Source organism: Xenopus tropicalis, chromosome 3 (genome assembly GCF_000004195.4).
Source record: "Xenopus tropicalis strain Nigerian chromosome 3, UCB_Xtro_10.0, whole genome shotgun sequence".
Taxonomy (NCBI): domain Eukaryota; kingdom Metazoa; phylum Chordata; class Amphibia; order Anura; family Pipidae; genus Xenopus; species Xenopus tropicalis.
The window spans coordinates 98817195-98842784 of NC_030679.2; the positions used below are offsets into that span (position 1 = coordinate 98817195).

Here is a 25590-nt window from a genome sequence, read left to right on the forward strand (position 1 = left end):
GTGATGAATGGATTTTATTAGGTTGAGACCTGGTTTACTGATCAGCTAACCCATCAGAATACTTGGGCAGTGTAGCCTTGGAAAGGTTTTTATTATTGCAGGGATACCTGTTATTGTACATTAAGATGTAATTTTGTACTTTGATAACCTTATTGTAAACAGGTTTATGAAAGAACCAAAATATAACATAGTAACATAGTAACTTCAACCTTTTATGTCTATATGTCACCTGCCTAACAGCTAGTTGATCCAGAGGAAGGGAAAAAAAGCATTCAAAGCCCCTCTAACTTGCCACAGAGGGGACAAAATTCCTTACTCCAAGATGGCAATCGGACCAGTCCCTGGATCAACTTGTACTAAGAGCTATCTCCCATAACCCTGTATTCCCTCACTTGCTAAGAATCCATCCAGCCCCTTCTTAAAGTTATATAATGTATCAGCCAGTATGAGTCAGGGAGAGAATTCCACAGCTTCACAGCTCTCTCTGTAACAATTTTTAGACGGAACCTACTTTCTTCTAATCGGAGTGGGTGTCCTCTTTACCCACTGGTAAATAAAGCATTAGAGGTTATTATATGATCCCCTAATATATTTATATATAGTTATTTTATCACCCATTAAGAGCCTCTTTTCCAGAGTTTAGTTGCCCTTCTCTGGACCTTCTCTAATTCAATAATATATTTGTGAAGTGGAAGAATAACCCCCTCTTCCCAGGAATTGATGCCCCTTTTAATACAGCTCAAAATTTTGTTTGCCCCTGTGGCTGCTGCCTTGCAAATATATTATAGCTAACATTTTAAGAATATGCTTTTAAAAAGAGGTTTTCCCTTACTATAATTAAACTTAACAAGGACTAAAACTTTTTTTTTCTTCTTCTTCCTGCATTTTTAGCATCTTAAATCTTCCCATCTAAAGTCTGGTTTATAGTTGAGCCTGTTAAGCAGTTCTCCCAGTTTGCACTCTAATGCTGATTCTGAAGAACTGAGTCTGTTGAGTCTGTACAGTGGATAAAGTAAGTTAATCAAGCTGAACCAGAACCGTCAATGGTATTAAATGAGTTCAAATGCTTTAAATGTGGTTATAGTTGTAAGCTGTTTATAATAATAAAACCAATGATCACTTATCTTGATGTCTGTGCTGTTTGATCTTGTCAGGAAATACTTCAGGTGTGAGGTTGGGAGGAGGGAGCCTGTGTGCTGAGCAACCCAAGTTAAGCATATTGCAAGATAGATCAACAGCAGAAGCCATGTAAGTAAGCACTGTGATTTAATGAATAGTGATGAGCGAATTTTTTCGCCAGGCATGGATTTGTAGTGAATTTCCGCATTTTTCCATTGCGAATTGTTTCGTGAAACTTCAGTGAAAATTCACTACAGAAAAATTTGTTGCGAGGAAATTTTTTTTGCCGTGTGCCAAATTGGGTGGGTCATGTCAGGTTGCTCCTTGTCAGAGGGTTAACTCTATTCCAGAGCATAACTATGGATAGCAGCATGGTGAGATCAGACATACTATACAATACTATTTTATAATTTGCTTTCTTTAATTATCTATAACAGAGGAAAACAACCCAGAACATCCTTAGATAAGTTAATGTTTTATCTTGGTAATAATTAGTGATAAGCAAATTTTTTCACCAGGCATGGATTCACTAAATTTTTTTTCCAGAAACTGCCTCAAAATTCATCATGACAAACATTTGCTGATTTAGGAAAAAAGTCACATCAAAAAAACGAGCTATAGCCACATTTTGCCAATTTTTCAGCAGTACTTGCTCATTTTTTAGATAAAACAGGAAAAATTCACTCATAACTAGTAATAATCACTGATGAGAGTTATTTTATTTATGTTATTTGTATGTTGTTGTATTTATTTTTAATTTTCATTAAGGGAAGGGGTACAGAAGGAAAAAACCAGGGGAGGGGGTTAGCAAATTGAAGCGTGTATTAACCAATATATCATGAGGTCATGGCAGAACAATCATAGCAGTTATCATAGCAGACTCTCAACAAGTGATCAGATAAACAACACTTTAGCTCATTATCTAAAAACAAGATGGTGTCAACTTATAAAGCTTTTACAAACTTTATCCAGGGTGTCCATATATTCCAGTATTGCAGTTATTTGTATTTATTCTCAGTGAAGAGATGAAATTCCAGCATCAGAAAACTGCTTGATTTGTGTCACTTACCAACATTATTTTCCTATGATTGAAGCAATTTGTTTTTGTGCCTCCAGCTGACCTTCGAAAGCTTGGCAAGCTGTAAAAAATATCAGAATTTGAAACATGGAAATCATGCAAAATGGCCGATGATGAAAGGCAGGGCTGTCCCACTAGGGACCCATGGGCCCAATGTGATCCTCCAAAGGATTTTTATGGTCTACAGTTTGCTTAAAGGCTCCATACTTTTCACTGTATAACATTGTCATTTTACATTTAATCTGGCCCGTGAACGTGTATTATGAGAAATAATTAGGCCATGTGTGTATATATGTTTATACATTTATATTTTAATTTCATATTTTTTTTTGAGACTCTTGACATCCTAAAATCTGCAAAAAATGTTAAATTCCAGGCAGGATTGCAATGCTCTTTTCACAATTTATTTTTCTTACTTATTGTCCATATTTAATTGTAAAGCTGACGTTTGTTGCCAATTTGTAATGCATTTTTTTCCCTGAGCACTGACCCAGAAAAAAATAGCTATTGGATTTACTGGGTGAATCCACCTTTCCTTGTCCTTTTAGTGTGTGTGATGAAAGGAATACAGTATACTGGATCTGTACTGGAGAGTACATATAATGAGAGCAAATATAATGATTTTTTTCTTTAATAGCTTAATAGTGTATTAGAGTTAATGCCTAGAGTGTATTACATGTTAATTGTGATTTAAGCAATCTAAATTTGTTTATACTAGCATATATAGATACTGTACATCCCCCAGTATGGACATGTTACATAACATACTTCATGCACTGTGCATACAAACTAGAATTGAATCAAATGCATTCCATGTTTTTCCCAATCGCCAAAACTATTATAGTAGGTCAAATTGCCCGAGGCTTTACTTCTTGTACAATGGGGTAAGATCTCACTATGATGTATACAAAACCCATAGAGCAGTATTTCAAGAAAAAAGGCTATTCTAAAAGCAAAGAAGAGCTCATCCTTTGAAATATAGTTTGGTGCTTCCATTATTAGATCCCTGCAATTCATAGGTGCAGCTGGTTTATTCTAAGCATATTCTACACCACTCAAGGAATAAATTATTCAAAATGTCACATGAAAACATATGAGAAGGTATTTGATTGTGGGCATCTAAACTGTGCTATAATTGTGGGGGGGGGGTTAACATCATTAACAGAAATATTCATATTAAATGCTGTGGCATGTTTCATTAAATGACTATGCCTTGTTTCATTATTTAGAATCCAGTCTCTTTTTTTGCACGTGAGACACTTAAATTGCTTGAGTTCAGTTTCCTCTCATATAGGGGCAATTATTATTATTATTATTAACATTTATTTATAAAGCACCAACATATTCCGCAGCGCTGTACAATAAGTGGGTTTCATAGATTAGACATACAGAGTAACATACGTGGCGTAGATCTCCCGGCCTTAGCTCGCTCTTTCAGGTCCAGTCTCTCCTCCTTCAATGAGTTGTCTGACCCTGATACCCTGGTTTGCAAGTACAACAGAATACTAGCCTCCACTATTGATTCATTTGCACCCCTTCAGCCTAAGCGCACTCGGGTGCAAAACCCCCGCCCCTGGCTGAATGTGCAGACCAAATTCCTACGCTCCTGTGCGAGGTCTGCGGAACGTATGTGGAGGAAATCCCGTACGCAAGCAGACTTTATCCACTATAAATTCCTATTAGCCTGCCTCAATTCTGCCCTGTCGAAGGCTAAACAGGAATACTACAACACCCTCATAAACAGTAATAAATCCAACCCAAAACGCCTATTTTCCATATTCAATACCCTTCTGCGTCCCTCGCAGACTCCATCACCTGACTTTATGCACTCCCCCCAGGACTTTGCTGATTTCTTCCTGAACAAAGTGGAGTCCATCCGCAATCAAATTCCCCCCTCTAATAATACTAACCAGCTCCTCCTTCCTCAGCCCCCCTCTGCATGTCTTAGCTCATTTGGTCCCGTAACTGGCTCTGAAGTCTCCCGGCTTCTGTTGTCGGCTCCACTCACCACTTGCTCTCTAGACCCCATGCCTTCTTCTCTTCTCAAACACTGTGCTGCTGAGCTTACTCCGGCTCTTACTCACATCTTCAACTCTTCTCTGTCTTCTGGAAGTTTCCCCTCTTCTTTCAAAAAGGCCACGCTGGACCCGTCCTGTCTCGCTTTTACCGCTTGCCTCCAAAATCTTAGAGCGCATTGTCTTCTCCCGTATCACTAACTTCCTTAATGCACATTATTTACTGGACCCGCTGCAATCTGGCTTTCGACCTGCGCACTCTACTGAGACAGCGTTGTGCAGAGTTACGAATGACCTTCAGGTTGCCAAAGCCAGTGGTCACTTTTCTGTACTAATCCTCCTAGATCTATCGGCTGCGTTTGATACGGTTGACCACTCCCTCCTAATGCAAATTCTGCATTCGATTGGTCTCCGTAGTCAGGCTGCATCCTGGATCTCTTCCTACCTCTCTAACCGTTCATTCACTGTCTCCTACGCTAACAAAATCTCATCTCCAGTTCCTCTTAATGTGGGGGTACCCCAAGGCTCTGTACTTGGGCCGTTGTTGTTCTCCCTTTACACGCTGTCTTTGGGAGATCTTATCCGTTCATTTGGCTTCAAATACCATCTGTATGCTGATGATACCCAAATTTACTTTTCGACCCCTTCATTAACAGTTGAAACTGAGACTCAAATCTCTAACTGCCTCCTGGCTATCTCCAATTGGATGAACCAACGCCACCTCAAACTCAACCTAACAAAAACTGAACTAATGATCTTTCCGCCTAAGCCTGGTCCTACTCCCCCCTTTTCTATCTCTATTGAAGGCACCCTCATCAACCCTGTCAATTCCATGCGTTGTTTGGGGGTGATCTTTGACTCCAGTCTCTCCTTCTCTGACCATACTAACACCACTGTCAAAACCTGTCACTTTTTCTTACGCAATATTGCCAAAATCCGGCCCTTTCTTTCTACTGTAACAGCTAGGCTGCTCATGCATGCCCTCATCCTATCCCGACTTGACTACTGTAACCTGCTGCTAACCGGCCTCCCTAATTCCCATCTTTCCCCCCTACAGTCTATATTAAACACCGCTGCCAGAATTCTCCTCCTCTCATCCAGGAGAGTTCAGGCCCTTCCCCTGCTAAAGGCCTTATCATGGCTTCCTATTAAACAAAGAATAGTTTACAAACTCCTTCTCTTAACCTTCAAAGCCCTCCATTCCTCTGCTCCTCACTACATCTCTTCCCTGGTGTCTCCGTACGTTCCTGGCCGACTCCTTCGTTCCTCGCAGAGCAACCGTTTGGTTGCGCCCCCCACTACTATTGCTGTTTCCCGCCTTAAACCCTTCTGCCTTGCTGCCCCTTACATTTGGAATTCCCTCCCCGATGTCCTCCGGAGAGAATCCTCCCTCAGTCTTTTTAAAACTAAACTTAAAGACTACCTTATCGAGCACTCGCCGAGCACCTGATCTGGAAACTGGCACTTATACTGTAATGTCACCCACTGTGACCTATAGCACTTATATTTGCCTATTTGTGTCTGTTAGTTACCCCTCCCATATAGATTGTAAGCTCTACGGGGCAGGGACCTCCTTCATCTTGTGTTTCTGACTCTTATTGCAACTGCACTTTGTATTTATTGTATTTATTGTTGTACTTTGTATTTATCCATTATCTTTAACCCCCCTGTCTGTATTAATGAATTCTACTGTACAGCGCTGCGTACATAAGTAGCGCTTTATAAATAAAGATATACATACATACATATAAAGCAATCAATAACCGATACAAGAGGTGAAGAGAGCCCTGCCCAAAAGAGCTTACAATCTACAAGGAGTAAGGGTTGAGACACAAGGTGTGGGAATAGGCATGACCAGAGTTGTGAGAGGTGTGGCACAGGGTATTGCTAAACTAGATTAGGGTAAGCTTCTCTAAATAAATGTGTTTTTAGAGATCTCTTGAAGGCGGAGAGATTGGGAGAAAGTCTGATAGTGTGTGGGAGCGAATTCCAGAGAAGGGGGGCAGCCCTTGCAAAGTCTTGAATGCGAGCGTGTGAGGAGGGAATGAGAGAGGAGTTGAGGAGCAGGTCAGTAGAGGAGCGTAACAAGCAGGTTGGATGGTACCTAGAGATGAGTTCAGAGATGTAGGGTGGGGCAGAGTTATGAATTGCTTTAAATGTGAGAGTCATTAGTTTGAATTTTATCCTGAATGGTAGGGAAAGCCAGTGCAGAGATTGGCAGAGTGGCATGGCAGAGGAGGAGCGGTTGGAGAGGTGTATGAGCCTGGCAGCAGTATTCATTATGGACTGGAGTGGGGACAGTCTTTGGAGGGGAAGGCCAAGTAATAGGGAGTTACAGTAGTCTAGGCGAGATATTATAAGAGAGTGAATAAGAATTTTGGCAGCATCTTGGGTGATAAATGATCGTATTTTGGAAATATTTCTTAGGTGAAAGTGACATGATTTGATAAGTGATTGGATATGAGGAGTGAAGGACAGGGCAGAATGAAGGATAACCCCAAGGCACCGGGCCTGGGAAGATGGGGTGATGGTAGAATTGTTAACCGTTATAGATACCTCGGGAACAATGTGGGCGTTGGATGGGGGAAAGAGAACAAGTTCAGTCTTAGAGAGGTTTAGTTTAAGGTAACGTCGGGACATCCAAGTGGAGATAGCGGACAGGCAGGAAGAGACGCGAGTTAGAAGCTCTGGGTTGAGATCAGGAGAGGAAAGATAGATCTGAGTATTGTCAGCATAAAGGTGGTACTGAAAGCCAAAAGAATTGATTAATTTGCCGAGTGAGGTGGTATAGAGAGAAAATAGTAAGGGGCCCAGGACAGAGCCTTGAGGAACCCCGACAGAAAGAGGCAAGGGAGAAGATGATCGAGAAGTATTAGTAGCGAGTAGTGTTTTTTGGCTTTAGCCGATAGGAGGTCATTTGTTAGTCGGGTTAGAGCAGTTTCAGTGGAGTGTTGTTGTCTAAAACCAGATTGTAGGGGATCCAGGAGGCAATGTATTTTATCATTAAGGAGCAGGCTAACATCTTGTTCCTCAGTGTCATTCCTAGGAAATTCTATTGTGCATTATATTACTTCAAAAAAATTAAGGTCATACTTACTTCATCTCTTGTTACTCAGTTAGTTTTTAGTTTAAAATGACCGATTATAGGAGTAATTTTCCTTAACCACAGTGAGCAAAGTACAATTTCCGGACACAGCTGCTATGTTTTCCCATAATTCCAGTGTAATAGCAGTCGGGGGAGTTGTGCTTGGTGTGGGCATTGTGCTTGTACTTCAATTTAAATTGGGTGCAATTGTGCTGTGGAAAGCCGCGTTGGAAATTTTTTTAACATTTATTATTATTAACATTTATTTATAAAGCACCAAAATATTCCGCAGAGCTGTACAATAAGTGGGTTTCATACATTGGACATACAAAGTAACATATAAAGCAATCAATAACCGATACAAGAGGTGAAAAGGGCCCTGCCCAAAAGAGCTTACAATCTTAATTTCCAGCATAAGTGACGTGCATCCATGCAAGCCATGGGAACCCTGGACTTACTGTCTGGGACGTAGTTGGCAGCAGCTTCAGGGTTCCCCTATGAAAAAAGGCACAAATGCTCTAAAATATCAATTTATTACAAGTCACTAAGGAGTGCATGACTATATAAAGGCACAATCCCTTACTTAGGCTGAGTCCTTTTATACAGGTCATGGACCTCTGAGGGGACTTCTAATCTCCTCATATTTTACAGCAGGTGGTAGATTAGTTTTTTGTAATAGACAAGTGTGTGACACTAACAAGTCATGTGACACTCATTTGAACCACTAATGTCAGCTACTGGCTTCACATACATACTTATACATCTTTATAATAGTGAATGAGGAATCTCATTCTATAAGGAAGGCAACACAGTGATATTTGTTTATAAGAATAATAGGTATGTTTGTTTACTAGCATTTGGAAGGATTCAAGTTGAATAATCTGAATTTTCATGTTTTTATGTTATACAAATGATGAGCACTTCTAAATAGGTTGCATTATACCTATATTATATCTATAAAAATTGTTTATAGATATAAGACAGATTCACTCACTGGCTCAGCCTTATACAATGTGTTACGATATAGCACTGTTAAATGTATTAAAAAAAAAAGTAACAGATTTTTTTCAATGATCATTAATGGGAGGTATTCAGAAAATGTCATTTTGTTGAGAAAAGCACTTTATGCTTGAATTACATTAAAATGTAATGTGAATCTACTTGCATAATGGATTGCAATATTGTAGGAATTAAATACATTTGCATCTGTAAGAGCATATTCTGTGGAATTTGCAGGCTGTTCCAATTTGATCTGCATGATTTCTCTCTGCAAATTGACTTTAAAATGACTTCATACCTAAAATGGTCCCCCTGACACACTTTTGTGCTATCCCAGTTTCTAAATACAGAATATCAAAGGCTAACTGCAATAGCTGTGCCTTCCTTCTTCCAGCCTCTATTAGGTCACTTTAGTACAGGTATGGAACCTGTAATCCAGGATGCTCTGGACCTGGGGTTTTCCTGAAAAGGGGTCACCATACTTTAAAGGCGGTATATACCATATTATTAAAAATGTACGAAAACATGTAAACTAATGTTATATTGTATAATCCATTTTGATGTCATTAACTTTACAAATAGCTGGTAAAGTCTGAAAAGTATGCTGAATCCACATCTTGTGCATATTTCCAGTCCCAGAATCTCTAAGGAGCCACAAGCACTTTCTAACTATAGGTGGCTACAGTATACAGTGAATGATCCACTCATTTAGCAAGGTTACCCAACAAATAAATGTGCACTGTTTGTATATATTTTAAAATCTACAGTTTGCACAATCTACAGTCTGTGGTCCTTTGCTTTTTAACTTGTTTAATGACCTGGAGGTGGGCATAGAAAGTACTGTTTCTATTTTTGCTGACGATACTAAATCGTGCAAAAAGGCACTTTGCAGAGCAGAGACAAAACTGGGCAGCAAAATGGAAAATGAGGTTTAATGTAAAAGTGCAAAGTTATGCACATTAGTAGAAATAATTTAAATGCGAGTTAAACACTTACAGGAGAATATAGGCAGATAGGGGATGTTCTTTTTTCCCAGAAAAGTGATCAACGCACCAGAGGCCACCCCTTTAGATTAGAGGAATGGAGTTTCCATTTGAAGCAGCGTAGGTGGTTTTTCACGGTGAGGGCAGTGAGGTTGGGGAATGCCCTTCCTAGTGATGTGGTAATGGCAGATTCTGTTAATGCCTTTAAGAGGGGCCTGGATAAGTTTTTGAACAGGCAGAATATCCAAGGCTATTGTGATACTAATATCTACAGTTAGTACTAGTGGTTGTGTATATACAGTATAGTTTATGTATGTGAGTGTATAGATTGGTAAGTATAGGTTGTGTGTGCTGGGTTTACTTGGATGGGTTGAACTTCATGGTCTTTGGTCTTTTTTCAACCCTATGTAACTATATGTAACTTAATGGTAGTGTGCTGGGGGTATCCTTAACTGAGAAGGATCTGGGGATTTTTGTAGATAACAAGTTGTCTAATTCAAGGCAGTGTCATTTTGTGGCTACTAAAGTACATAAAGTTTTGTCTTGTATAAAAAAAAGAGCATTGATTCAAGGGATGAAAACATAATTTTGCCTCTTTATAGGTCTCTGGTAAGGCCTCACCTTGAGTATGCGGTGCAGTTTTGGGCTCCAGACCCCTTAAGGGCACATGATTACTCTGTAGAAGTAATTTTTTTAACTTGTATTGAGTTTTTAGCAGCGTATTTAGCATAAGGTGATAGCAAGAGTTCTATCTTTGATAAATATACTAAAGTTGTGCAGTCTACTTAAGCCTGGTTTGTTCAAAGAACTCTTTTTAAAAGCTTTGATCCCTTTAGCAACCATGATGAATAAAGAAAAAAAAAGTATTTTATTACTTTATGAAAGTGACAAAGAAACATGCAAAAGAAAAGAAAACAGCAGGAAATATACCTAGGGGGGAACTATCATTAAAATCTTATATAAGCTTAATCTCTAGAAATAAAAAAACTTTCCAAATATAATCATTTAAACACTTTGTAGTATTTCTGAAGTCACCCCCTCAGCACTTTGTCTCTCTACATGCAGGCTTTGTGTCATAGTTGTTTATTTTGAAGAACAATTAGCTCTAATACATAATCTATGCAGACAGAGCACACACCAATGTGTTTGACCTGTCAGTCAAAATGTGACTGATTCCTGCATATAGAAAGGCAGATCACTGAGAGGGTAATACTGAACTGAAACTATTTCAGAAACTGTAAAGAATGTGTGATCAGTTTTATTTAGAAATTCCCTTTATTCCATAAGGCAAAGCCCATATTAAATTTACATTTTGCAATAATTCCCCTGTAACTTAAAAAGAACTATCTAAATGCAAACTGTGCAGGAGTTTGGGCCCCTTTAATAAGTGGAATACCAATAATACAACCAATTGTCCAGAAAGCAATAAGGAATAGGTTGCTCTTGCATGTCAGCCATGACCAACCTAAAAACAAATTCATTTTAGAACACCTAAACTTTCTGGGCCTGAGCACCTTGGTGTTTAAAATAGATTCATGTTATCTCTCTTGATCAAATGAACCCAAAAAATGTAATGCCTGTAATTGGAATCTTTCATCACAAGTCACAGTATGTACCTTCTAGCAGTTTCTTTCCATTAGCTTAAGAAGAAGTTGTGCTATGATTCATTCCTTATTCCCCTGTGAATTACAACCTTTGTTCTTTTTCTTATTCCTCAAAGCTTTTCTTCTTGAGCAGGCTTATCAGCCTGACAAACAGTATGAATGTGTATAAGGAAAAGACAGTGCAAAGCTGATGCACATGATCGACAAAACACTTATTAGAAATAAAAAGCCCTATAAATCTTCATAAAAAGCACTGCCATATGCACACCTGCTGTAAATTTACCCAATTAAAACAGCATTGTCATTCATGTTTGTAGGGAATGTGACATAAAGGAACTACAACAGCTGTGACACATTTTTCATAGCCACATGCATGTGCATTTAGAGGCACTTTACAGATTATGTACAGTATATCCATTTGTACATTTACTGGACTTGGCCACAGAGGAATTTAAGCAATTTAAATGAAAGCACAAGGCCCTGGACATTTACTTTTGAGGCACAATATAAGTTGAGGAATTCTTTTTTCTGCTTTGCTCTCAAGTAACCCCATGAAACATTTCTTTATTTAATTCCATTTAAAAATGAAAGAATACAAAATGTGCACATAAAACAAAGCACACAGACTGAAACCAAGGTCGGACTAGGCCGCCGGGACACCGGGGGAAAACCCGGTGGGCCCTGGCGGCTTAGACCTGATCCCTGATGCCGCTTCCCCTGGACGCCGATGCCCTCCCCTGACGCATTTCACATATGCAAGCTCAGGGAAGGACATTGGGCGGGTAGCGGGGGCCCCTGCAGGGAGTTCTGGGGGGTGACCTAGCATGTATGTGTGCCTTGGTTTGTTTGTGTGCATCATGAATTGTATGATCCCAGTGCATAAAATGACAAAACTGCTAATGTTTTTCTCGATCATAAACTAACATCATAGTCTTCAGTAGCTGTGGCTGTTTTATGTCAAATGTCCAAAACCAAGTGAGGTTAGACGATGTGTTGGCAGATTCCCTTAATGGCTTTTAGAGGGGCTTGAATGACTTTTTGGAAAGGTATTATATCCAAGATTACAGTAGGGCTACAGTTATTTTGCTATATGAAAAATGTTTGTTTAAATATAGCAGGGAGTCTCTGGTTTGAGACATTGCATATTGGTAGGCCTAATTAAGAACCCTTGACCTGTATTATTTCACTCTAAATCTATGATACAGTACATATGCCTGGGATGTATAGTCAATATCAGTAAAGTATGTTCTTAATACTTCTGAGGGTGTAAAGACCTTAGGGCTCATTTAAAAACACTGCCACAAGTTTACTTGTGCCATGTTGCTCTTCCTGATACCATAAAAAAACCAAAGTGCCACTGGGTCTGACCTGCCTCTTCTGCTGCATTTTGCACAAGTGCTCCTATTGCCCCCGGGGAACCTTGGAGCTACCCCAACCCTGAATATGGCAGTAATTTCAAGATTCCCAAAGTGTGTTCTATAAAAAGGTACGGCCAACATGCACCACAGCACACCCTTATGTTATTTAATGGAGCATACCACAACTAACACAATTTCCACTCTGAAAATGTTTACTACTGCTTGTGCAATCCTTATAGCATTCATCTATGTGCAATTGCAGAGAATGCTAGAATTCTGAGGAAAAACACTGTGATGTGGGTAAAAAACATGCCATTTTGCATCCAAAAAATGCACACACTGCCCTGCATCTGTAAATTACCCGTTGTTAGCAGTTTGTTTACAAAATCATTTGCTTAACCTATATATATACAGACATATTTGCCCTAATGTCTCTAGCAAACTGAGTTCTTTCAACTGAAAATAAACTGCCCCTTAACAATTAGGGAGAACTGGCTCAAGATTTTATCTGCTTGTGGGAGAAGGGTCACTACTGTTTTTACATGATAAAATAATAACAACAAATGCTGAAAAATATTATATCATATTTTGATGCAAGGTTGAAAATGAACACAATATTTCTGTAGCCTATTCAGTTCCCCGGAAATATGGAAGCTTTCTACATTGTATTTGTGTGATCTGCAAGGATCCTTCTTTTTAGAGCTGCTGCGTATTTTTCTTCTAGCAACATCAAAGGGAATATTTTATTTGTCTTGTAACATGGGGAATGATTGTGCTGCAGGCACAAAAAGTCCTAGCTAGTGTGCATGCTGAAGAGAGAACACTGCATTCAAAGAAAAATGACATTTATACCAATACACAGTCAAATTCTGGAATACTGTATATCCTGGAAGTTTATATACTTTTTTTTGGGCAAGATATGCTTTACAACTGAAATATCTTATATTGCCAAAAATAATTATGTTTATTGTAGGGTGGGTAGCAAAGAAGTATTTTTTAATGAGTGTCTGTTTTAAAATGTACAGGTTTTGTTTTATTAGGTTTTTTATCGGTTGTTTTTTTCTAAATGAAGTGGCAAACTCATAAGAAGGTGTGCTCTCTTTCTTAATAAGCATTCAATATAGATGGTTAAATGTGTTGTTCAAATAATTCTAACGGTACAAACAGTCTGAGAAAAGCCAAAGCATGACAGTGCAATATCAGTGGGTGTAGAAAAAGTTTCCACTTTCTACAAACCAAAGTATACAGTATATCCATATATACAGCATCTATATTGCACCCCATAGAGCCCATAACCTTACCACTTCCATGGAAAGAAAGGGGGTGTCCTCCACTACAGAAGGTTTGAGCCATACATACATTTTGGATACATACATTTTGGATGATTTTTTGGTTTTAAATTACAATAAGGGAACTGATGTAACTGTCCTTACACCTATTTTTGTTTGACCAATTTATGGTGGATGGATGTCTTAACTTTTTGACCATGCAACCAACCTAGTGTCTGGCTCAATTGCTTATTGAGCACATATTTTGTTTCCTTTTAATAGTTTAAAATCAATGTTATATTTCTATCTTTTAAACATTTCTTTTAATTAAAAAATAGAGAAATATTACTATGTTTTTGGGCACCATAAATGTGCCACATCTATTAAAGAACTGTTTTTTTCTGCGTTAGCCTGCTTGAAAGCAGCCAAATCAGATGGGAACAGTTATTACACTAACAGCATCTGTTGGAAACTGTAAAGAAGCAGATGCTATTAATAAATATGAAACATATATTTGAGTTAGATCCTTAGTAAAGTGTCTGTTTAATTATCACTGGCAAGTGAAATTTGATGAAGTAGCTGCTGGAGTCCTGCATGGCTCTTGGTTTTGTGGCTGCCACGTGTAGATGAAATACCAAGTTTTATTAATGTATATATTATCTATCCACTTCAAAGAGGAATATGCATCATATTAAAAATATATTTATTTTAGGGCTGACTATATTTATTGATTCTTGAGTTTTATAATTTAGCCTACTAGACTAGGCTACTTGCAGTATTCTGCTGTGTCATTCTATACAGAGTACAGTTTGTGGCTGTGCAATATTTGTTACCCATTATGGAGAAATCTGCTTGTGGTACATTGGTAAAGCATTCTGTATGCCTGCTACCCTCAGCACACATGCTTTGTATAGTAACAGAATGTTTATTATGTCAGCCAAAGCTATGAGACACAGCATGTGCTTTCCCTATAAAATAACAAATGACGACTCTCAAGTTAAATGTAAGTATTTACTATTTAATTCCCTACTGTTTATGTTCAGTATGACAAACACTCTCCCCTAAGACAGCAGTCGCTAGTCCACTACTATTAAAACACTTTACAGTATGGGGTACATTATCCCTTGTAATACATGTGTGAGGTCCTAAACTCTACCTGCGGCCTTCTGTCTTTATATGGTTGCAGAACTCCCAGTAAATTCTAAAATACTTATCATTTACACTAGGGGACAAGTTATCCCTTCTAATACATGAGTGATACTCAGAGTTCCCTATATAACATAGCCTGCAGCCTTGTGCTTTTATATGGTCACTAGTGATGAGCAAATTTTTTCGCCAGGCATAGATTCGCAGCGAATTGCCGCAGTTCGTGAATTCTGCTGTCGTTTTGCAAATTTTTCGGAGAAGCAAAACGGGACCGATTCGCTCATTGCTAATGGTCACCGAACTCTGTAGAGAGACTTCTAATATCCTTGTAATATACAGTATGGAATACACAGTATTATTCCGTATAATACATTAGGGATACCTAACATTTATGACTCCTTTGTAGTGATGAGCGAATCGGCCCTGTTTCGCAAAAAGCAGTTGTCGCACAATTTTTTTTTGTCACCCACAGTTTTTTGTCGTCCGCATTTTTTTTGATGTGCCATTGCCCATTTTCGATGCAACTGTGACTTTTTTTGATGCACAACAAAATTTTTTGCTGCGAATTTTCACAGAAGTTTTGCTAGTGGAGAAATGCTGAAATTCACTGCGGATCCATGCCTGGCGAAAAACTTTGCTCATCACTACTCCTTTGTGTAGCCTTGTGCATTTAAATTGTTACATATCTAGACTGGGGAAGAAAACTATGTGTAACACTAACTTTAGGTCAGGTAGGGGGGTTTGTTCCCCTCCACACTCCATGTAGCAGTCAAAGCACCTGAAATTGCGATTGTACTGAGTCATGGGATCAACTGTCCACATGTCCAAATTCACAAATATGTGGAAGGGTGCATATCTACAATCTCCCACAACTGGCAAAGTGCCAAACCTGCCATTGCCCTTACAATTATATAATATTTGTATAACTAACACACACATGATTTTTTTAGTTGCTTCCAACTTTTTATTCTTTTTACAAGGAAGTCATTATAAAGATTTCTTAGTTTAATATTATAGAAACTGAGCTTCAAAATGGTTAACATAAAACTCACAGGCCCACTGAAGCATGGATGCTAAGATGTGCACCTGAAAGGGATATTGTATTTATTATTGGTGAATTATGAAAGTATTAACTACAGAGACTTTTGAGTAAAGAAAATGTACATAGAAGTATTGTTTTTAACACACACAGACAGAAGTGGTTCCATCTGTATCCACAGTAGTATTGATCATACCTGCTGCTGTCATATTTTATGTCTTCATTATTTCTGTTTTCCATATATAGCCAACAGATTCCACGGTGGTTTGCAGAGATTATACAGAAGCACAAGGAAAGCATTTAAACTCCTTGGAGGTTGTACCATGCCTGGAGGCAGTGGTGCTGACTATTGCACCTGTATGGACACATATATTCTATCTCTGTCTCCTGACTCTCGCCTTCTATGTATTAACAAGCAACATTGCTAGAAGCCATCGTTCCATTAGGGTTGGACCTACTTTGCAATGTGTAACTATAGAAGGAATTCTATTTATGGGCTTGTAATCGATTGTCAGAAGAATTATATAAGGAAGCTGCTCTCTATGCTGCAACTGTATAGCTTTCAACCTCCAAGATATGAATATAAAACCTCAGGTTAATATAAAACCTCAGGAAATGGCAAATATTTGGTGCCTATAAATAAACCATTGATACTGGCATGCTTCTGGTGGGCAATACTTTCTGTTTCAGAGATTAAGAAAGCATCCCCTATATATTCACAAACTGTGAATAATTTAAAGAAAACAGAACGTGTAACCACAGAAGCATTTTACAAGTTCTTTTCTATCCCAGCTCATGTGAAGTTGAGGCAGCTGTGGAACTCTTATGTGTAGCTAATGAGCCATAGTGTGGGACATCTTCCAAGATTCTGCCACTCCACTCGCAGCGAGATATTTTCCTAAAGAGCACTGTTAATAGATCTGCAAGGGGTTTTGCCTACTCATTTTTTTTAGATATGGATTCCTGAAAGCAGCTGCCCAAATTAGACTCGCATGCAAGAATTTCATTTTGTAAAGGTAAACTGTGGTAAATCAAATTATTGAGGCTAAATGTAAATGTATGCACATGCGGCTCCCAGTTGCATACTTCTTGGAGCAATTCAGAGGACTATTAATCAAGCTGAATATTAGATTTTTTTGGATCAGACTTTATTTTCTTTTCGAGGCCTTGTACAAATGTTTACTGGTCACTTAAAAAGAATTCACCATTAATAGAAAATACTGGGAAATTTGACAAAATAAATTCTACAAATGAAAATCTTCTTCAGTGTTAATCTTTCTCATAGGCATACACTAATATTTAAGCTACTGTATTAACTTTATATGTTTAGATAACCAGCAAAACTACAGAAAGACATCTAATATACCAGCCAGTATTAACTGGTACAAACCACTTTTTGAATTTGGCAAAAAATGTGTTCATAAGTGCAAAGCTTAATGCCAAATCTGCTTTATTGCAGAACAAACAAGATAATGATTAACCATAAAAATAAATAGATAATATAAACCTGCCCACACTACTACTCATAAAATACTGCTATTTAAAATATTTGTGAAAAATGTACTCCTTATACACAAGGCTACTAGCTCAATCATTTTTGGCTGAAACTGGCTAATTCCGCTGGCCCTAAGGCTACATACAACAGAACAACTTACAAGTTACTCCCCCTGTTGGCAAAGGACAAAAAGTGGACAAGAGCCAAGACAATTTACAAATGTCTATTACAAGCCATATAAAAGATGATCCATTACCATTGTTTAAAAGTAAAATGTATAAAATGATCACAATAGCAGCAAGGGCATGTATCAGGTTTTAATTAATCAATAAGTTAATTATCATAAATGAGTACAATTGTTATTGTATACAGAATATTACATATTCCATGTGGACTCCTGATTTTCTTGTGATTGCATGTATCTATTTATTGTTATTTCTTATAGTTTTTATTATTGTTAATTTTTATTACAGGCATGGGACCTGTTATCCAGAATGCTTGGGACCTGGGGTTTTCTGGATAAGAAATCTTTTCATAATTTGGATCTCCATACCTTCAATCAACTGAAAAAAATGTAAATATTAATTAAACCCAATAGGATTGTTTTGCCTCCAATAAGGATTAATTATATCCTAGTTGGGATCAAGTACAAGGTACTGTTTTATTATTACAGAGAAAAAGGTAATGTTTTTTTAGAAATGTGAAGTATTTCCTTAAAATTCAGTCTATGGGAGATGGTCTTTCAATAGTTTGGAACTTTCTGGATAACAGGTTTCTGGATAACGGGTCCCATACATGTACTTATCTTTCTATTTAGACACTCCTACTTTGGTCTCTTGTTTAAACCACTGTCTGGTTACTCTAGTAACCAGATAGCTGCTGAAATACCAAACTGAAGAGTTGCTGAACAAAAAGCTAAATAACTAAAAAACCACAGCAAATCAGCAAATAAAAAAATGAAGACCAATTGCAAAATGTCTCAGAATATCAATGTCTAAATCATACTAAAAGTTCATTCAAAGTTACAAACAGGTATAAACTGGCAAATTTCAGCCACATTTTGAGAATGTTAAATTTCTTCACAAATTGTGGTAAAACTACATTGCATTAGTTATTGTATATATCAATGGCATATTTCCACCAAAGTTGACATAAAATAGGCATATCAGAAAATGTTGTGATATTTTCACTCATTATCCATTTTTCCAATATTTCTTCCTTGTAAATATGCTACATAATGTACTTTCATTGCAGTGTGTGCTGCCACCTAGTCAATACTCTAGCCTTTTTTCTTCTTCTGCCTTTATAACGACCTTTTTCCTTTAGAACATGTCTTACTAACTGGTTACACCCAAGCTGCCCTGGCCACATCCCCCGCATCCCCACCGGGGCCCCCATTGTGGTACCCTTACCCCCCCCAATGACCTGCCCAACGTCCTCCCCTGAGTGCACGTAAGTGGCGTGTCAGAGGAGGGAAACTGGCGGCTGGGGGAGCACCAAGCCCAGCCCAACCCTGGTAGTAAATTCTGTTGAGTTTCCTAAAAATGACATCAAATTGAATGTGTTTGCTTTCTGCAGTGTAGATTTGAAACATTCTCCTAGAACTACTAGAAATATTGAAATCCAGCAAATTGTATTCTACAGCTAGCCAACCATATGAAGGATTGTATAAAACTTCATTCAGTTTCACTGTGCTATGCATATATATATATATATACTGAATGCCTTACCAATTTTACTAAATTTTGTCTTATGCTGCTGTAATGAATCAGAAATGATGAAAACCATTTCATTTTTCCCAAATGAAAAGCATCAAAGAGTTTAGATATAAACTTCTTGCTCAAATCATAAAATCCTTCCTTGTGTTCCCTGTTCATATTTTAAAGGTCAGACCTTTCTTATTCTAAACCCGACCCCAACAACACTTGCATCTAGAGAATTGTGCAGAAATATATTCATGTAAAAGTATTTATTATTAACTTTAAATGGTTTGTTAAAAAAAAAAAAAAAATTCCGTACAAACAACGTGACATTTTACTATGTGATTTTCAGCACTCGTTAAAGTTCAACATATTTTCCCTTAAAATAATTTGCCTTTTAGTAATTATTTATCAGCCAGTGTTTTAAAGAAAAGGTTTTTAACTTTTACACATCTCTAAAAAATGATGGTGCTTTAGGTGAAAAGATTTTTTGAAGATTATTTTTGTGCTTTGGTTGGTAACCTGATATTCGTTCTTAATTGTACAAAACATTTAGAACAGGTTTTTTAATTTCTTTTGTACATACCATGGGAAAACTAAGGGCAGGGTGGCGACCCAAAAGTGGAACTCCATATTGCTCAAGATTTCAGGTTTCAGAAATTAATCTAAACCATTGTTCTTGATTCTGTGAGAATAAAAGTGAAGTATTTATTATTTGTGTTTATAGGGGTTCCTTGGTTCTGTTTCAGAATCAGACTGCTTACCTGTGGATTCAGTTGTTCTTTGTAAGAGGATTGTCAGACTGATAGTAGGATAGTGTATAGAATAGTAATGAGCGAATCTGTTCCGCTTCCCTTCGCCGAAAAATTCGCGAATCTTTCAAAAGATCCGCGAAACGGCGAAAAAATTGTGAAACGGCGAAAATGTTGTGCAACAAAAAAAATTTGTTGCCCGTGGCTATTGTTTCATCGCCCGCGGCTATTGTTTCGTCGCCCGCGGCTATTGTTTCATCGCCCGCGGCTATTGTTTCGTCGCCCGCGGCTATTGTTTCGTCGCCCGCGGCTATTGTTTTGTCGCGCGGCTATTGTTTTGTCGCCCGCGGCTATTATTTCGTTGCGCAGCTATTGTTTCGTTGCGCGGCTATTGTTTCGTCGCCCGCGGCTATTATTTTGACGCCCGCGACAATTTTTTGACGTGCGGCGAATTTTTCTGCTGCAAATTTTTTCATCCGTTTTGCGAAACAATCCGCCAATGGCGAAGCGTGGAAATTCGCCGCGAATCCATGCCTGGCGAAATATTTCGCCCATCACTAGTATGGAACTATATAAGGCAGTGCTGTCCAACTGGCGGCACCCCTCTGTGTGGCCCCCCACCTGTCTGGCTGCTTTGATGGCTTAAATTTGTGTAAGCTTTAAATGGTATCAGTACTGATCTTAACTGGCCCCCTGCATGGTTCTCACCTTAGATTCAGGCTGTAATCCCTCTGTATTGTTTAAAAATGCAATCCCCTGTACTGTTCACACATTATTCACCCCCTGCAGTGTTCACACCTCAGGCTCAGGCTGTAATCACCCACATTGTTCACCTGTTCACACCTCAGACATTGTATGTACTGCCTGGCCTATGCTGCCTGTGTGTAGGCAGCATAGGGTAGGCAGAGTATGGCACATAGGCAGCATAGGGCAGGGAGGGTATGGCACACACAGGCAGCATAGGGAAGGGAGGGTATGGCACACAGTCAGGGTAGGGCAGGCAGAGTATGGCACGCACAGACAGCGTAGGCACGGCAGAGTATGGCACACACAAGCAGGGTATGGCAGAGTATGGCATACACAGGCAGCAGGGCAGAGTATGGCACACACAGGCAGCATAGGACAGGCAAAGTATGGCACACACAGGCAGCATAGAGCAGGCAGAGTATGGCACACACAGGCCGCATAGGGCAGGCAGAGTGCTGCCTGTGTGTGCCATACTCTGCCTGCCCTATGCTGCCTGTGTGTGCCATACTCTGCCTGCCCTATGCTGCCTGTGTGTGCCATACTCTGCCTGCCCTACCCTGCCTGTCTGTGCCATACTCTGCCTGCCCTATGCTGCCTGTGTGTGCCATACTCTGCCTGCCCTACCCTGCCTGTCTGCGCCATACTCTGCCTGCCCTATGCTGCCTGTGTGTGCCATACTCTGCCTACCCTATGCTGCCTGTGGGAGGTGAACCTGGCAGGGGTTTGTTCTTGGAGTTTGTTAGCAATTGTAAATAGCCATTAAATGGTCCCTAAGGTGTGTAATTATATGCTGGGGGTTTCTGTGCTATCCACAGGGGAGGAGTAGGCATACGGATTTAAGGGTATCTTAATATGACATAATATAATTCTTTCACATATGATGGTTGATATCCCTGCAGTGAGGACCAAGCATTTGGGTTTTAGCTGCACTACCACCATTGTGATAAAAATGGGTGTGGTTAAAAAGGGGAAATGGTCAAAACTGACTTTCATTAGCGGCCCTTCAACATGTATGTGAGAGAAATGCCAGCCCTCGGCACTGCAGAAGTTGGACAGCACTGATTTAAGGAAATGGCCATAGAATAACTGCTCTGGTATTTGGGTTTTGATCTATAGCCATTTCATTAAAGAATATTATTGTTCTTACTACATTGGGCCTTACCAAAATGTACTAGCATTTTTCTTAAAGAAAACCTTCTTCTATTAACACCCAAACTCCATGTCATGTTGTTTATAGATTGTGACTACTTTACAAAAGCTGATACTAAGTGGTGATAGTGGTCTTTATCCCTAATAAAGATATCCCTAAGATGGAATTTTTTTCTCTCGGATAGTCCAAAACTGTGTAGAAAAAGCCAACTACATAGATAACTTCAGTGAAACCATTTAACAAGACCATATACAGGTATGTGATCCCTTATCCGGAAACCCGATATCCAGAAAGCTCCGAATTATGGAAAGCCTGTCTCACATAGACCCCATTTTAATCAAATAAGTCAGATTTTGAAAATTGATTTCCTTTTTCCTCTGTAAAAATAAAACAGTGCTTTGTATTTGATCCCAACTAAGATATAATTTATCCTTACTGGTTGTAAAATAATCCTGCTGGGTTTAAGACCCCGTATCCGGAATACCCATGGTCCCGAGCATTCTGAATAACAGGTCCTATACCTGTACCAATAAAAATACTTCAGAATTTTCTTTTAGAAGGAAAGTTAAAATCACTGGGGGTGCGAAAATGTTAGGCACCCCCCAGTGATTGTAATCACTTACCTGAGAAAATTGCACCAGCCAGGGGTAACATGTAGGAGAGCAATCCTTGTCTTTTATTCTTGTTTCACTGGGGGTGCCAAACATTTTCAAAGTTTTGGATTTTTTGGCAGTTTTCAATTTTTCAGCAAAGTGAAATGGGGCAGATTCACTCATCACTAATAGATAGACAGATTCAGTATATAGGTAGACTGTTACTGCAGAACAGCAATATATAATATTGGGTAAATACTTATTACATTCTTTACTCTTACAATTCCTTCTGCCAGGATATCAGTTTTGTTTCCCTTGCTATTCTCTAGCTATTCATGTTAGCTGCAAATCCCTAAAATGTTTTAGTCTAACAATGGTACCAAGAAGAATTAAGTGAAATTGATTTTCTTACAGCCACCCTGATGTGTTATTGAAAATCATTCTTAGTTGAAAAGAGCAACCTCCAAACTATCTCCCAGGAATGATTAATAGTCCCATTACTGGCACACTTTCCCTAATCTGCACAAGTACAAAGCATGCAAAAAGGTCTAAATAAACAGGAGGAGGGGGTTGGAGACTTGGACAGAGACAAACAGCTATGGAAAGTTTCCACGGTAAAGCACAACATAGCATTTCTTTTTTAAGGTACTGATGTTTTCCCTTCTAAAACATTGTATTCTGAGTCAGGAACTTCATAATATTTTCAACTGATTATTGGTGTGTTAAAGGGGACTATATGTTTAAGGTGATTTTTTAAATACTTTTAGGATCTACTTTAAGTGATAAACACCCAAAAAGCTCCCTGACTTCCGTTTCTTGCCTCCCCTGTCTTTACCAAGGTGCCGCGGCACTTTCTCATTACTCACAATGTGTGTGCAGCACAATATTTAATTACTGTGCCCTACCAATGTCTCCGGTTGTCTGTGAAACATACACTTACCTCCATTAAGCAAGAACTTGTAAAACAGATACTGGCACACTGGCAGCAGTGAGACACATGAAGGCATTTGGGTGGGTGAAAGATAGATGTGTATAGATGTACTATTTTATAAATATGCTTCTAAAAATCTCATATGGAGTAGAAAGTGGGTGAGTTTTTTTGTAGCTCCAATTAATTAAACACTTTGATAAAGCAACCTAATATAGCTCCTTCAAAATGTATGCAGGGACTACAATAATTTATGTAATTCCTAGTATAGATACTAATTGCTGGATACACTTAGCTGTTATTGATGTAGTTTAGGTAATTTTTAAAGAAAAATGGACTGACAGCAATTCAAATGTTGGCTCTAAACAACCCTTTTTAGTTACATTTAGGGATGCACCAAATCCAGGATTCAAATTCAGCCAAAGTCATGCTCCTGGCAGAACTGAATCAAAATCTTTAAAAACACTGAAGTTGAACGTTCTGTTTTTCCCTTCCATGTCCTTCGGATTTGGATTAGGTTCGGTATTTGCCTGAATCTTTTATGAAGGATTCAGGGTTGGCTGAATCCAAAAATAGTGGATTCTGTGCATCCCTAATTACATTGCAGATTAAATAGTCACTTTGAGGGCCGTGGTAGACGGGGAGATTAGTCGCCAGCGACAAAATTCCCTTGTTGCCGACAACTAATCTCCCCGATATGCCATTCCACCGGCTTGAATGTAAATCGTAGATGGGATGGCATATCGCGGCGCCGCATATGCCATCCCACCCGCAATTTAGATTCAAGCCGTTGGGATGGCATATCGAAGAGATTAGTAGCCCGCAACAAGGGAGATTTGTCTACCACGGCCCTGATTGTCTTACCCATTTAATGTCTTATAAAAGTGTACCTTTGTACAAACTAAAGCAAAAATGCCCCAATATATAGAATAAATACATAGAAACATTAACATGAAGCGTCCTTTCTTCTAATCAGAAGGGATGTCCTTATGTCAGCTGGAAGGGCCTACTGGTAAATAAAGCATTAGAGAATTTATTATATGGTCCCTTGGTGTATTTATACAGAGTTATCATATTTCCCTTTAGGGCAATGACAGACAAATACCTTTCCACTAACGATAATGTAAATCACTGATGGGAAAATATATGGGAAAATATATGCATTGCATTGGCTTTCCAAAGCCGGCTGAAGTTGCCCTCAGGAAAACTTTTGGCTACCTCGGAAAGCCAAAATGGCACATATGTTTTCCCACTGGCAATTTACATTATCACCAGTGGGAAGGCACTTGGGGGAGATTAGTCACCTGTGATAATGGAGATTTGTCACAAACGACTAATCTCCTCATCTGTTATTGCCAGTCTTTCTTCATAAGTAAAAATTTCTATACACTTTTATCAGCTTAGTTGCCCTTTTTTGGACTCTTTCTAATTCAACTATATTCTATTTGAAAAATTCAAATTTCAAAATTCCACAGAATATTCTACATGGTGCCTTACAACAGTTTTGCAAAGTGAAAGAATGATCCACCCCACCCACAAATCTGTATCTTTAATACAGTTCAAGCAAGCAGGCAAGTTTATTATCCACAAGTACCCAAACGTCATTAATAATACTAAAGAGAAAAGAAGAGGCACCAAATTGGCATAACCTAAAGAGTAACAAATATGTTATGGACAGTTATTTGACAGTAAAAGCCCTTCATTACAGCTTTTTACAGAGAAAAAGAAAAACAATTTTAACAAATTGAATTATTTAATTAGAATGGAGTCTATAGGAGATGACCACCCCGTAATTCGGAGCTTTCTGGATAATGGGTTTCCAGATAAGGGATTCAATACCTGTACCAATGTCAATATGTGCTGCAGGAATTCAGTTACAGAGCCAGATTCCCCGGTGAGTCCATAGTTAGTACCATTCATTACTGGAATGATTATTGAGTTATTAGATAAATCTTATAAACTAGGCAGAATGGCTCTTTGATGAGAACCCCTGCTGTGTTTCATGACAAATAATAGCAAGTTCTAAGGAATACCATTCCAATCAAAGTCTCTTCCTGTTGAACACATGTAGTAGCAGAAGAGCAAATTAGCTGATGATAATATTAATCAACTCTAAATGAATAATTAACTGACTCATTAAAGAGATTCAGAGAAAATACTGGTGGATTATGAGAGGGCTTTGCACAATGGACTGTATCCATGCTGAGTTTGGAAGCAAACCCTTACAAACTCCTTGTATTTCTCTGATTACTGTTTTGCTATGATGAGCATTCATGACATATTCCACCATTTTCTGCATATGACTATAATAATGCGGGCAACCTTGACGTCTGTGCAAATATCACTATATTTGTAAATGTGATTGTCACAGTTACAGCAAAAAGTGAGATCATGATTTGCCATTCACATTTTCATATTAAAATGTAAATTTTAAAAAAAAGGAAAAACATCAAGTTCATATACAGTAAATCTACATAATTTGTATGCTTCTGCCCCACTGATGGAAATTGAACTATTCAATTTCGAAAGTC

The 25590-nt window shown here is 38.5% G+C and overlaps 1 long non-coding RNA gene across 1 annotated transcript; it reads left to right on the top strand.

The window, feature by feature from the left end:
- Positions 1-897: 897 nt before the first annotated feature.
- Positions 898-17217, top strand: LOC105948491. The gene is made up of 3 exons (XR_001171908.3): positions 898-1012; positions 1155-1248; positions 15941-17217. It is a non-coding gene; the product is annotated as an uncharacterized LOC105948491 (long non-coding RNA).
- The last annotated feature ends 8373 nt before the right edge of the window (positions 17218-25590 follow it).